Below are 15706 nucleotides of genomic sequence, written 5' to 3'. Positions count from 1 at the left end.
AGTTACTCTGATCCCAGCACGGTCATGGTGGGAAAGTCCTTGGTCTTCCCTACATCATGGACTCAGAAGTCCTAGACTATCTTGGTCTTTTTCCTCCTAAAACTGCCTGTGCATACCTGTTACCATCCATAACCTGCTCAGTTCATTTTTTTTCATTCTTTTGGAGCTTCAGTAGGGTCAAAAATTCTAGATTTCATGCTAAGATTATTCTCCCCATAAAACAGCAGCTCCTTCTACTGTGATTATAAAAAGAATTATGAAGTCTCTAACCTCAAATTTTTTTCTTAGTTCTACAAAGTAATTGGATTCCTTCTCCTGGTATTTCCTAAGAGTATAGATGCAAAGGCTGATGACTTGGTGCAAATGCTACCTCATTTAAATCCAATTTATGCACGAATTAAAAGACATCATAATAGTGATATCATCCAGAGGATGATTTCTTACCTTTGGACAATCTTTAATTAAAGGAACTTTCCATTCTTAGGTTTGTTGACCAGAGGAAGGCCCTGATTTTTAACTGATCAGAGCCAAGACTACCTGAGGAGAAAGGGAGAGAAAAATGAGGTTAAATATAATAGTAGTGTCAGTTTCGTGGTGAGCTATCACTGTGAGAAATTGATCCACTGTGTTGGATTGAGATTTTTCTTGTTAGTAAAATGGCATCCAATATCAGTCACTTCCTTTCCAGGTCATAACATTTTCCCATCTGGTAATTCCCTTGCAGCGCTAGTGAAAAAGAGTCTCCCACTTACTGCTGGATTTCTCTCAATATGTGAGGATGGCAAGACCCAGAGCCATCATCAGCAACTTTGGTACCACAAAATGTAGCAGAAAACCTACTTTTGTTTCAAACTATTTAAAACAAATTCAGTTGGGTATTTCAAGGCCTCAAGGTAAAAGCCAGAAAATGCAGAACACTATGAGAGAGGTCATAACTGGGGAAGGGAGGAAGATCACCTGACAGTTTCCCATTTTAATTCCTTATTCTTACAAAGTAGGTGCTACATTCAGCTGGTTCTACTTTGGGGAATGAAAAAGGGGCCCTACAAATTTCAGTGTCCTTGAAAGGTCTTTAGACTACACGGGGAGGCACATGGTGGTATGTACTGCTTTGAAAATTGAGGGCTCTATTTAAGAAGGAAATTAAATGTATATTTTCCTTGTAAGTAAAAAAAATCATACTCCTTTTAGTCAGTAATTAATGTTCTCAGTCCCCCAGAGGGAATCAGACAGTAAGGTATTTTCTTTTCACTTAAATTCCAAGCACTCCATTAAGTTTTGGTTAAAAAAGTGCTTCCCAACCTCTGACTTGTGACAAACTTTTATGCCCAAGGTCCTTACTTTGCAAATAAGCCAAACTCATACAAATAAAGAGTGGTGGTCTTGGAGTCAGGATAGGTTATGTCTCTGAAAATGATTTGCTATATGATTATGCTACCAGGGTCTCAGTTAGCTCCTTGAGACTAGGCCAGTGATGGCAAACCTTTTAGAGACTGAGTGCTCAAACTGCACCCTCATACCACATGTGAGTCCTCCCCACTCCCCCTGCACCTTACCCCAGACAGGAGAGGGAGGAAGCATTCCCATTGGGCTACTGGGCAGAGGAGTAGGTGATGAGAGAAATGTCCTCAGGCCTGTGTGGAGAGGGGGAGGGGAGCAGCCCCATCGAGCACACATGCCAGAGGTTTGCCAACATGGGGCCTTAGGGAGGGAAAAAAATCTGAAACAGAAAATTAAATATAAAAAAGATTAACTCTACTTACTTCCCCCAAACTCTTAGGTCTCATTTGTCTAGCATTGTAGCATATCACAGGTGCCTCAGTCAGAGCTCCTTGGTCCCTACCCCTTGCTCATTAGATCACTCACTATTTGACCATTCGATATATCTGCTAACCCCAATATATGAGCCAGCACTCCCCAGCTACTCTTGCTCAAACATGAAGTGTAAGGCAAGGGATTCTACCATGATCCCTACATACTGTCTGAATCTCCCTCTGCTGTAGGCTGTCCTGTCTTGCTCTATCTCCAAAGGATAGAGATGTAGGGACTAGCAGCACCCATAAATCCTAGACTTTAACAATTAGGGAACAGTTTTCTAATTCACCATCAAAAATGATGAAATCAAGGAATACCAAGTAAAACAAGAAGACTTGCAGAAATCAATAAAATAAAACAAATAGAATGACACGAGAAATAATAATAATGATAGAAATGAAAAGCATATGAAAACAAAGCCAAGCACTGAATGAATGGCAGGAAAAATCTGGGCCCCAAGTATGATGAAGTGGGGATTGTAGGTAAAAAATAAGGCACACATAGTCAAACACAGTCAACTGTGTCAACTGGTTTTGCTCAAAAGTTTTCTCTGTTCATTGTGCTTGGGGGGTGGGGTGAAAAGGGGGCATATATAGGAATGAATGTGATCTAAAAACAAAAAGTTATCATCAAGATAATATTTTTGTTCTCTTGTTCTCCTGGATGGCAGCATCAGGGCCAAGTTCCTCACTGGTTCAAAAGACTTCTTCTTTGACCTTCACATTTCGTACTTTCAGGAGCATTTAAAACAAGTACATTGTCATGGTGCCCAAATTCTGCAGCAGAGAGACCCCAGGGAGGGTCTAGGTCACATTAGCAAGTTCTCCTAAGAGCAAGAATTCTGAGTTGTTGGGTTATAACGAAGTCAATTTGCCTTAATACAGGACCCATCTGGGGTTAGTTACAGTCATCCTCTAAGGGTATATGTCCTGACATTACACAGATAGATAGGAAAGGGTAGACATAATATCCAGCACAAAGCCTTTTACCTAGGTATAAGAAGCTCAATAAATGTTAGCTGATATTTTGAGGAATAGATACCATTCTATAGGAGCATTTCTATGGGAAACTATCGAGGCCCAATTTTATGATGGCTCAAATCTTTCACCCAGAACTGATTTTTATAAAGATACTATCGGAAGCTGTCTGCAGTGAAATCTCCAATGATTTCCAGGGTCTGAATTTTAAAATTTGATTTCTCTGTGAAGTATTATATGAGGGCAATACTGTTTTTATGGATCTAAGGGGACTTTTCAAAAAGAAAGAACAAAGTAGAAAATGGTTGATGGCAGACCATCACACAACTTTCCCAAATCAATCAATGAATCAGGTCAAAGCAGGCTAGAAGATGTTGCAGCTTGCATCTAACTATAATCCTTTATTTGTGTCAATGTCGGGGAGCTGGCTGATAAGTGGACAGCTCATGCATGAAAAGTGTCTAGTTTTTATGACTTGTTATGTTGAAGCTTATAAGAGTCCTTCAGGTTTCTATAAAGGTGATTGATAAAGAGAGCTTATTAGATGGAGTTTGCCATCTTAAGGAGACAAAATAAAGCAAGGCTTTCAGGAATAAGCCAGGTTAGCCATAGTTCACTCTTCAAGACTCCACACTTGAATAAAAGATAGCCCTGCAAAGAAACAGAGGTGACTTCAAAAATGTCAGCTGAGAGTTGAAAATACACTTCTGCTCTTGTTACGGAAGAATGTCTGTACTGGATTGGGTCTCACACTGAACAGACTGAAGCCAAGACTATAGAAGAAAGAATGCAGGAAGGAAGGTGAATAGGTGGGGGATGGGGTAGTTAGATGGCTCAGTAGAACCAAGGTCAGGCCTAGAAGTGGGAGGTCCTGATTTCAAATATGACCTCAGATACTTTCTAACTATGTGACCCTGGGCAAATCACTTAAACCCCATTGTCGACTCCTTACTGCTTTTCTGGCTTAGAACTAATACATGTATTGATTCTAAGAAATAAGGTAAGGGTTTAAAAAACTGAAAAAATAGAAATATATTATCAACAGACACACATTATGGGGTTGGTTTTATACATGTACACACACACAGCATGAAGTAGTAGAGAGAGCCAAGGAGCTGGAGTCGGAGGAGGATATAACACACTTATAACTCCTACTTGGTAGCTGCTAACCTAGTACCTTGCCCCTACTTGCCACTTCCCCACACCAATTGTTTGCACCCCAAGTGATACATTCTCAATTCTAGCTTTGAGGGCAGAATGAAAATTTGTTTTAACCCCAAATAAAAAAGTCCATTTGTGTCACTTTTTGTCTTGCTAGCCAGAATGAGTGACATTTGAATCGAGGTGAGAGACTAGGGGTAGGACTAGTAAAGGAGAGGGAATCAGTTGGAAGGCAGACTATAGCTCCAGAGAATGATTGAGGAATAGCAACTGGAGTAGGGTTCACTAGACTGATAACTGCAAGGTTTTAGATGGATGATTAAATGAGGTACCTAAGCTAGAAAAATAAAATGTGGGGTTGGAGGGCGGGGGTTAGAACAGGTCCAATCTATGAGAAGATGGGGCCAAGTTTGGCATTGGTACACTAAACTAAATAGCCAAGAGGGAACAGAAAGATATGGTCATCAAGCCTGCTTGTACCTACTATTTGGAACCTCTCCTAAGGCCCTGTCCTGGACCCTCTTCACTTTTCACTATATACCATCTCTTATGGGGATCTTATCAGCTCCCATAGGTGCAATTATTGTCTCTATGCAGATGATTTCCATATCCATGTTCCCAGGCCTAATTTCTCTCCAAAGTTAACTGCCTTTTGACATCTCAAACTGGATGTTTCATAGACATCTGAAATTCCTCAAATCCAAAACAGAACTCATTATCTTTCCCTTCACATTTCTCTTCTTGTTTCTAGTACTGAGATCGTTCTGTAGTAGACACGGTTCACACTTGCAGAGTTGTCCTCATTTCACTTTCTCTTTCTATCCCCACAATAACCAGTTCCCAAATCCTGTCGAGTACATTTCAACATCTCTTGCAGCCATTCTCTTCTCTCCCCTTGTTTAGACCCTCATTACCTCATCACCTGGACTATCAGAATTATCTTCTAATCAGTTTTCCTGACTCAAGACTCAGTGGATTGAGAGTCAGGCCTAGAGACAGGAGGTCCTAAGTTCAAATCCAGCCTCAGACACTTCCCAGCTGTGTGACCCTGGGCAAGTCACTTGACCCCCATTGCCCACCCTTACCACTCTTCCACCTAGGAGCCAATACACAGAAGTTAAGGGTTTAAAAACAAACAAACAAGAGCAGAGAGCTAATGAAGACTCCAGGGGGTGGGGGGTAGTACTCATTCTTCCACATTTGTGGGACCCTGCCACAGTCTGTTTTGGTTCATTTGAGGGAAGTAAAGGTATAAGGATTTTTATAAGCCATGTCCAGATATGCATAAGGAAATGTTAAAACACGGTGGTGTCCTAGGGGTTTTTTAAATTGACTCTTGTCCTAATTTTTCTACAGAAACCTATTTTTCTATCACCATTGGAAATAAATCATTAGCAGATCCCACAACTCTGCCCTGTGTGATTATGTCTGCCTTCACCCAAACTATGGCAATTCATATTATTTGCCTCTAGCCTCCTGGTTCTGTCAGATATAACTCAATGACTGCTTGCTTGGGCCAACAATTTGATCATTAGATCTTGTGTGGAAGTTCAGGCCAGATCTCCTCAATTTTCCAGGATAATATGCGAATATAAGGAGCTTTGAAATGGTTGATTAGCTTTCCAAAGTAGAGCTGCCCAACCATAATTAATCACTGACTTTCCTAGTTGACATTCATGAGGGGAATGGTTATTGAGGGTCAAAAAATTATGTTAGGAGATGTACATACTAGTTAATTATACTATAATATTCTTTGTTTGTTTATAGGTATAGACTATGTTATTCTGGATAGTACAATATACTGGAAATTATTTCTTGTGATTTCCTCTGAAAAGATGAATTTTCTGCTAGGCAAACCATTATTCTACCTGATAAGATTCTTCCATGAAGCCTTCTGGGAAGGGCTTCTACGAGGAAGGAGTAGGAGCCTCTTCCTGCTTACAATAATCTCAGACAGGCAGGGACACTCCCCCACAAATACATCGATAGAATCTACAAGAGGACACTAAATTAATGTGTTCTGTGGGAAAGAAAGAAATCTGTCACTGACATTATGGAATTATGGAATTATGATACAACTGAAAGGCAATATGGCTAAGATGATAGAATGAACATAGCTAAAATGAAAGAAGAGATAATAGAAGAGTCTTGCCCTGAGTTTTGCTTTGTTTTGATGCCTTTTCTTCCATTCACTTCTTTATATGGAACAACAGAAGAGATTTGGAGTTTGAAAACTGGGAAGCTCAAACCTTGGGCCCACTGTGGAGCTATTACAATTACATAGCTTATAGTCGAGGTCTACAGGATTAAAATTAGTAGGTATTTGGAATGTTCACTGTAATTCAGAGTTAGATTGTTCCTGGACACCTCAGGTCCAGTGATTGATGAGAAATATTGGTTTAAAGGAAAGACAGCCTGGCGCCTGGAGGCATTAGCTATTTGGTCTGAGCTTTTTTGTAAATATCCTGGACTCTGGGATTGAGGATTTCCTCATGAGGAGATGAGAAGACTCATCACCAAATCCACAAGGCCCTTCATTTCTCTTCATTATACAGAAAGTCTTCTTCTATAAGGAAAACATTGCTGGGATAAGGCAAGGAACTTGTGTTTTTTTCCTAAAAGTTATGTTGGCAAGGAAAAAGCTTATGGCTTTTAAATTAAAAGAGTTTTGTGGCACTCACTCTTGCTTTTTTAAGGTGGAAGCAGTCAATGATTTGAGCTGAGACAAACTCAGGAGGCTTTTGGAGGTATCCAGCTGAGCACCCACCATGCAGCAGAACTTCCAAATGAGACTCTGTATATGGATGGGAAAGAGCTGGGAGAGCAGTATCTAGCAGAAGAGATGCACCAGTTAGCTGAGCAAGCATAACTGAGCAAAATCTGGAGCAGGCATGTATGACTGAATAGCATTGTTAGATCATCATGGAGGAGGCCTGGTGGAAGTAGCAAAATGACATCCCTAGAAAACATCGGTGGCCCTGCAACCAGAAGTTATGACTTGCCCACTCCATATACATGCTCCAGCTCCATGTTTTCTTCTTCACATGGGTTCTATGCAGGTATGCCCAACCATAGCTTAGCGCAGGGCCTGCAACATGTGTTTAATAAATGCTTATTACGTAACTTCTTATTTGTTCCCTATAAGTGTTCATTTCTCCATGTTCTGCATATTTGTGGGAAACCATGTCCCAGATTTAGAGGGAAAATATTTTGCTGTTCCTTTTTCTTTCTATACTTTTGCTTTGAACCAAATATGTTCCCTTACTAACCATTAAAGATAATCCACCAGTAGGGGATCGTGAGCTATCATTTTAGGGGATGCAGGCTCATAGAAAACCTTGAACCCATTGTCTGAAGGACATGTCTAATGAACTGGAGAGAGCAGTGCCACCAGGTGTTACAACTAAAATGAGCATAATTTAAATAGCTATATAACTACTTGACAAGAGGCTACAATAAAAGTCTTACTAAAATTTAGACATTCTCTAGAAAATTGGATTATCAGTAACTTTCTAAATATAATGCTCCATCTCTTGATTATGCATTTCCACAAGTCATTCCCTTAAAGCCTAGAACACATTTTCCCTCCTAACCTCTTTCTTTGAGAAGCCTCCTTGTCTCAATTCATGTTCTATCTCTGTTAAAACTTCTCCGATTCTTCTTGATTTTCCTTGTATTAAACCAATTTATGGACAGGCTGTGTTTCCCCTACACTTTTTTTTTTAAACCCTTGTACTTCGGTGTATTGTCTCATAGGTGGAAGATTGGTAAGGGTGGGCAATGGGGGTCAAGTTACTTGCCCAGGGTCACACAGTTGGGAAGTGGCTGAGGCCGGATTTGAACCTAGGACCTCCTGTCTCTAGGCCTGACTCTCACTCCACTGAGCTACCCAGCTGCCCCCGCCCTACACTTTTGTAGGATATAAGCTCCTTGAGGGGTGGGTCTGTTTCTATTTATATATTTGTGTTCTTGTTAGGCCTGGAAGCCAACTGGGTATAAGAGCTGATAAAAACAGCAACACCTAATAAATGGCAGTAAAAACCCCAACCAGTAACATCAGGTGAATGGATGATAGGAAGGATGTATTAACATCCAGCCTCTCCCCCAAGTTCCTGCTCAAACTATATAAACTGGCTAGACCCCTCATTCAAACGTTCTATTGTGGGACCCAAGCTCGAGCTTGCAATAAAACAGTACTTCTTGTTTTTATATTATCTGGTGTGCCTCCTAATTTGGGAAATCAGAACCAGGCTTAAAATTCTAAGTACCTAACACAGAGCCTTGAACATAGTAGGTGCTTGAAAATGTTTGTGGAATTAAAGTTTTGAGAAGTGCTTGGGAACTATCCCTATGGAATCTCTTTCTATTACTGGCAATACCTCCCATCATATTCTTCCATATCTTAAAGGTGACTAACATTTATTAATGACATTTTCCCCTGCTTGGGTAGCTATAATGACATCTCCTTCCTCCTACAAAGTTCCATTTCTAATATCTAAAGTCCTTCATGGTCTGGTTCCAATCTAGCTTTCCAGATATCTACTCCACCCCCTAGCATTTTATAAATTAGCTAACTTGTACCTCCCCACATACAACGTAACATCTCTGACCTCTCCAGCTTTTATATGGGCTTTATCTTGGGTATAGTTTGCAAATGTCTCTTTATGTTTCCCCATGCAATAGAAAGTAAGATCCTCAAGGTCAGGAATTATTTAAATTTTGTCTTATCTGCCCTGTGTTTACAAGCGGCAGTATAGTAGGAGCCAAGATGGAGTATTAACTAGGGCAGCAGCTTGCCATTTCACCACGAAAATCATCTTTGACCAAGAGTAAAATATCACCACAAAATGAATATAGGAGTGAAAAAAACAAAAAAGAGACAGAGGGAAACAACCTTCAAAAAAAGAAAAACCCAAAAGTTAGGCAGAGATCATCTGGGGAACTGAGGTGAGAGGGGAGCAGAGCTAGCAGGGGGCATAGCAGCAAGTAAAAAGCAAGCCAAGGGCAAACCACACTCACATCACCCCACACAACTGCTCTCACAGATTCTGAACTTAAGTCTAAGATAAGTCAGACTCTGAGATCCTGACAGGCAAAAAGAAGTCCAAGCAAACTAACACCCCTTGAAATTGCAAACCTGTGCAGAAGTCTGGAGTCCCAGGCCAAGGCAATCTGGGCTGAAGGGAGCCAATCCACATGGTCCCAGAGAGAAGCCAGGAATTCCAGTCTGGGCTTGGGGTGAGGACATAATCCATGCTTTGGGATGAGGACACAGTTCTCAGGGGCAGCCTTCCTGGGAGTTTTTTTGCCCAAAACTAAGGGTAGAGCTCCAGGACAGGACAATCAAGGGTATGCCTGATTGAATAACCTTGAGATCAAAAACCATGAACCTAAGCCAGGGGCTAGAATCTGATCAGCACCTGACCTGATCAAGTTAAGTCTGGGATCAAAAGCTTACACCCAAGCTTGAGGAAAGTCTTCAAGCTATCAGCATCTCAAGGGTCAACTGAATAATCACGAGGAGGGGACTCAGAGCTCTCAGCCCTCAGACCATCTGGTAAACAAGTAACAACCCAGAAAATAAGCTGAAAATAACATCAAGAAAGGACTGAAGTTTAAGAGGGTACCCCAACTTCCCAGAAAACAGAGCCTATCTATAATTAGATAGGAAAAATGAGCAAAAAAATTAAAAAAGCACCTAACTTTAAAGACTTTTTATGGAGACAAAGAACAAGGTGAAGACACAAAGGGACAGCAAAAGGAAAGGAAACATACCCAAAGTCCAAAAGAAAAATATGGATTGGACACAGAATCTGGAAGAGCTTTAAAAAGACTTCAAAATCCAATTATTAGAGATAGAGGAAAAGTGGGGAAGAGAAATGAAAATAATTCAAGAAGAAGTGAGCCATTTGAAAAAGGAAAATCAAAAACTGACAGAGGAAAATCAGGCCTTAAAACTCAGAATTGACCATTTAGAAACCAATGATTTCATGAGAAATGAAGAAACAATAAAGCAGAATCAAAGAGAAGAAAAAAACAGAGGAAAACATGAAATATGTTATTGAAAAAACAACAGACCTAGAAAATAGGTCTAGGAGAGATAATCTGAGAATTATTGGATTACCTGAAAGCCATGATGAAGAAAGAAACTTGTATATCATATTGCAAGAAATTATCAAAGGTAACTGCATAGAGATCCTTGAACAAGAAAATAAAATTGAAATTGAAAGAATTCACAGATCGCCTCCAGAAAGAAATCTTCAATTGAAAACTTCCAGGAATGTAATAGCCAAATTCAAGAACCACCAAGGCAAGGAAAAAGTACTTCAAGAAGCCAGAAAGAAAGTATTCAAATACCATGGAGCTACAATCAGTATCACTCAGGATCTAGCGACTTCTACATTAAACGATTGAAAGGCATGGAAAATGATATTCAGAAAGGCGAAAGATTTAGGTTTACAACCCAGAGTCACCTATCCAGCAAAACTGAGTATACTCCTTCAGGAGAAAAAATGGTCATTCAATAAGATAGAAGATTCCCAAGCATTCCTGAGGAATAAGCCAGACCTAAACAAAAAATCTGAAGGCCAAATACGAGACATAAAAGAAGCCCACAAAGGCAAAAAAGAAAGAGAAAATTTAAGGGACTCATTAAAGTAAAAATGTCAATATATCTACATAGAAAGAGGATTTTTTTAATTCTCCAAAATTACTCTCAGTAGTAGAGAAGATAGAAGGAATTTACTCAGAAAGAGAGTGGAAAAGTAAGCCGATTATGATAATATGATGTATATGATTATATATGATGATATGATATATAAGTACATGTGATGATATGGAACGATATGTATGTATGATATGCATATGAGTAAAATCAATCATGGGTTAAAAGAGAGGGTTGAACTGAGAGAAAAGGGAAGGGAAAGAAAGAATGGGGTAAATTATATGACATAAAGAGATGAGAAAAATTAATACAGAGAGGGGAGGATAAGAGTGGTAATGGACAATGCTTAAACTTTATTCTCTTTGCAACTGGCTCAGAGAGGGGAAAAAGAGTATATTCAGTGGGGCATAGAATTCTATCTTACCCTACAGAAAAGTAGAAGGGGAACAAGAGAGGGGAAGTAGGAGGTAAATGAAGGGAGGGGAACCTGGGCAGGGTGACAAAAAGCAAAATACTGATGAGGAGAAATAGAGTGAAAGGGAATAGAGCAGAATCTAAAGAGGATAATATGATGGAGAACCATACACAGTTAGTAATCCTAATGCTGAACATGAATGGGATGAACTCACCCATTAAAAGGAAGCAGATAGCAGAGTGGATTAAAAAAACCAGAATCCTACTATATGTTGTTTACAAGAAACACATTTGGGGCAAGGTGATATACACAGATTCAAGGTAAAAGGATGGAGCGGAATATATTATGCATCTTCTAAAGTAAAAAAAGGAGGAGTAGCAATCATGATATCATACAAAGCCAAAGTAGAAATTGATCTAATTAAAAGAGATAAGGAAGGAAATTACATTTTGCTAAAAGTTACTATAAACAATGAAGTAATATCATTACTAAACACTTATGCACCAAATGGTATAGCATCTAGATTTCTAAAGGAAAAATTGAAGGAGCCCAAGGAAGGAAAATATAGTAAGACTATACTAGTGGGGGACCTTAATCTTCCTCTTTCAGAATTAGATAAATCAAACCAAAAAATAAATAAGAAAGAAGTAAGGAAAGTAAATAAAATGCTAGAAAAAATAGAGTTAGGGGGCAGCTGGGTGGTTCAGTGGATTGAAAGACAGGCCTAGAGACAGGAGGTCCTAGTTCAAATTTGGCCTCAGACACTTCCTAGCTGTGTGACCCTGGGCAAGTCACTTAACCCCCATTGCCTAGCCCTTACCACTCTTTTGCCTTGGAGCCAATACACTATATTGACTCCAAGATGGAAGGTAAGGGTTCTAAAGAAAATAAAAAAATTAGAGTTAATAAATATCTGGAGAAAACTGAACAGGGATAAAAAGGAATATACCTTCTTCTCAGCAGTACATGGTAAACGTACAAAGACTGACCATGTACTAGGGCATAGAAATATTGCAAACAAATTCAGAAAAGCAGAAATAATAAATGCCACTTTTTCAGGTCATAATGTGGTAAAAATTATAATTAACAACGATCCATGGAAAGGTAAATTTAAAATTAATTGGAAAGTAAATAATCTAATTCTTCAAAACAGGTGGGACAAAGAAGAAATCATAGAAACAATTACAGACTTCATTAAAGAGAATGACAATGAGGAGACATCATATCAAAACCTATGGGATATAGCCAAAGCAGTACTCAGGGGAAAACTTATATCACTGAGTGTCTATACCAACAAAATAGAGAGGGCGCAGATCAATGAATTGTGCTAAAACTTAAAAACATTAGAAAAAGAACAAATGAAAAATCCCCAGATAAAAATTAAATTGGAAAGCCTAAAAATTAAATGAGAAATTAATCAGATTCAAAGTAAAAGAACATTGAACTAAAAAATAAAACTAGGAGATAGTACTTTGAAAAAACAAATAAAATAGATAAAGTACTAGTCAATCTAATAAAAAAGAAAGAAGAAAAACAAATTAACAATATCAAAGATGAAAGGGGCAATCTCACCTCTAATGAAGAGAAAATTAAGGCAATTATTAAGAACCAATTTGCTCAATTACATGGCAATAAATATGACAATCTAGGTGTAATGGGTGAATATTTACAAAAATATAAAATGCCTACATTAACAAAAGAAGAAATAGAATTCTTAAACAATCCCATCTCAGAAAAAGAAACTGAACAAGCCCTCAAAGAACTTCCTAAGAAAAAACTCCCTGGGCCCAATGGATTCACAAGTGAATTCTATCAAACATTTAAAGAACAACTAATCCTAACACTATACAAATTATTTGACAAATTAAGCAAAGAAGGAATTTTACCAAATCTTTTATGACACAAATACGGTACTGATTCCAAAGTCAGGCAGACCAAAAACAGAGAAAGAAAACTACATACCAATCTCCTTAATGAATATAGATGCAAAAATCTTAAATAGAATAGTAGCAAAAAGACTCCAGCAAGTGATCACAAGGATTATCCACTATGATCAAGTGGGATTTATACCAGGAATACAAGGATGGTTTAATATCAGGAAAACCATTCACATATTTGACCATATCAATAATCAAATCAGCAAAAATCACATAGTTATCCCAGTAGATGCAGAAAAAGTCTTTGACAAAATAGGACTCATTTCTATAAAAACACTAGAAAGTATAGGAATAGAAGGGCCATTCCTCAAAATAATAAACAGCATAAATTTAAAACCATAAGCAAGTATCATCTGCAATGGGAACAAGTTAGAAAGCCCTCCTGATAAGATCAGGAGTGAAGCAAAGATGCCCATTATTACCTCTTTTATTCAACATTGTACTAGAAATGCTAGCAGTAGCAATTAGAGAAGAAAAAGAAATTGAAGGGATTAAAGTAGGTAATGAGGAGACTAAACTATCACATTTTGCAGATGATATGATGGAATACTTAAAGAATTCCAGAAAATCAACTAAAAGGCTAATGGAAATAATTAATAACTTTAGTAAAGTTGCAGGGCACAAAATTAACCCACATAAATCATCAGCATTTCTATACATTACCAACACAACTCAGCAGCAGGAGTTAGAAAGAGAAACACCATTTAAAATCACTCTAAACAATATAAAAAATTTAGGAATCTATCTGCCAAGACAAACACTGGAATTATATGAACATAACTACAATACACTTTTTACACAATTAAAACTAGATCTAAAGAATTGGAAAAACATTAATTGCTCCTGGGTAGGATGAAGCTAATATAATAAAAATGACAATCCTACCCAAATTAATCTACTTATTCAGTGCCATACCTATCAAACTACCAAAAAACTTTTTTAAAGAATTAAAAAAAATTATAACAAAGTTCATCTGGAAGAACAAAAGATCAAGAATATCAAGGGAAATAATGAAAAAATATGAAGAATGGAGGCTTAGCAGTACCAGATCTTAAACTGTACTATAAAGCAGCGGTCATCAAAATAATATGGTACTAAGAAACAGAAGGGTGGATCAATGGAATAGACTATGGGTAAATAACCTCAATAAGTTAGTGTTTGATAAACTGAAAGACCCCAGCTTTGGGGACAAGAAGTCACTATTTGACAAAAATCGCTGGGAAAATTAGAAAACAGAATAGGGAAAATTAGGCTTAGATCAACATCTTACACACTATACCAAGATAAATTTAAAATGGGTAAATGACAAATATAAAGAGTAAAATCATAAATAAATTAGGTTAGCATAGATTAGTATACCTGTCATATCTGTGGGAAAGGAAGGAATTTAAGACCAAACAAGAGATAGAGAATATTGCAGAATGTAAAACGAATGACTTTGATTATATCAAATTAAAAAGCTTTTGTATAAACAAAACCAATGCAACCAAAATTAGAAGGGAAGCAACAAACTGGGAGAGTATTTTTATGACAAAACTCTCTGACAAAGGTTTTATTTCCCAAATATATAAGGAACTAAGTCAAATCTACAAAAAAATCAAGCCATTCCCCAATCAACAAATGGTCAAGGGACATGAATAGGCAGTTTTTACATAACGAAATCAAAGCTATCAACAAGCACATTAAAAAAGTGTTCTAAATCCCTCCTGATTAGAGAAATGCAAATTAAAAGAACTCTGAAGTACCACCTCACACCTAGTAGATTGGCTAATATGACAGCAAAGGAAAGTAATAAATGTTGGAGGGCATGTGGCAAAATTGGGACACTAATGCATTGCTGATGGAGTTGTGAACTGGTCCAACCATTCTGGAGGGCAATTTGGAACTATGCTCAAAGGACTTTAAATGAATGCCTTCCCTTTGACCCAGCCATGCCACTGCTGGGTTTGTACCCCAAAGAGATCATAAGGAAAAAGACTTGTACAAAAATATTTATAGCCATGCTCTTTGTGGAGGCAAAAAAAATTGGAAAATGAGGGGGTGTCCATCGATTGGGGAATGGCTGAATAAATTGTGGTATATGTTGGTGATGGAATATTATTGTGATGAAAGGAATAAAGAACTAGAGGAATTCCATGTGAATTGGAAAGACCTCCAGGAATTGATGCAGAGTGAAAGGAGCAGAACCAGGAGAACGTTGTATACAGAGATTGATACATTATGGCACAATCTAACGTAACAGACTTTTCTACCAGCAGCAATGCAATGACCCAGGACAATCCAGAGGAACTTGTGAGAAAGAATGCTATCCATATCCAGAGAAAGAACTGAGGAAGCAGAAATGCGTTAAAAAAAATAGGTGTTCAATTACATAGTACAATAGGGATATGATTAGAGTTTTGATGTTAAAGGATCACCCTACTGCAAATATGAATAACATAGAAATATGTTTTGAGCAATGATACATGTATAACCCAGTGGAACTGCTTGTCGGAAGGGGGAGGAGAGTGGGGGAGGGGAGGATTATGAATCATGTAACCATGGAAAAATATTCTAAATAAAAATCTAAAAAAAGACAAAAAAGAGGCCCTATGGTAGAATCCATGAAAGCTAACCTCCAAGTCAGATAGACTTAGGTTCAAGACCAAATTCTCAGATATCCTGGCTGTGTGACCCTGGGCAAGTCACAAAGTCTCTGTGTTCCAGGCCAACCTGTTTTGGTAGAGGAAATTTCTTA

The sequence above is a fragment of the Gracilinanus agilis genome, chromosome X (assembly GCF_016433145.1).
Source record: "Gracilinanus agilis isolate LMUSP501 chromosome X, AgileGrace, whole genome shotgun sequence".
NCBI classification, from domain to species: domain Eukaryota; kingdom Metazoa; phylum Chordata; class Mammalia; order Didelphimorphia; family Didelphidae; genus Gracilinanus; species Gracilinanus agilis.
This window is presented reverse-complemented; position numbering follows the sequence as displayed.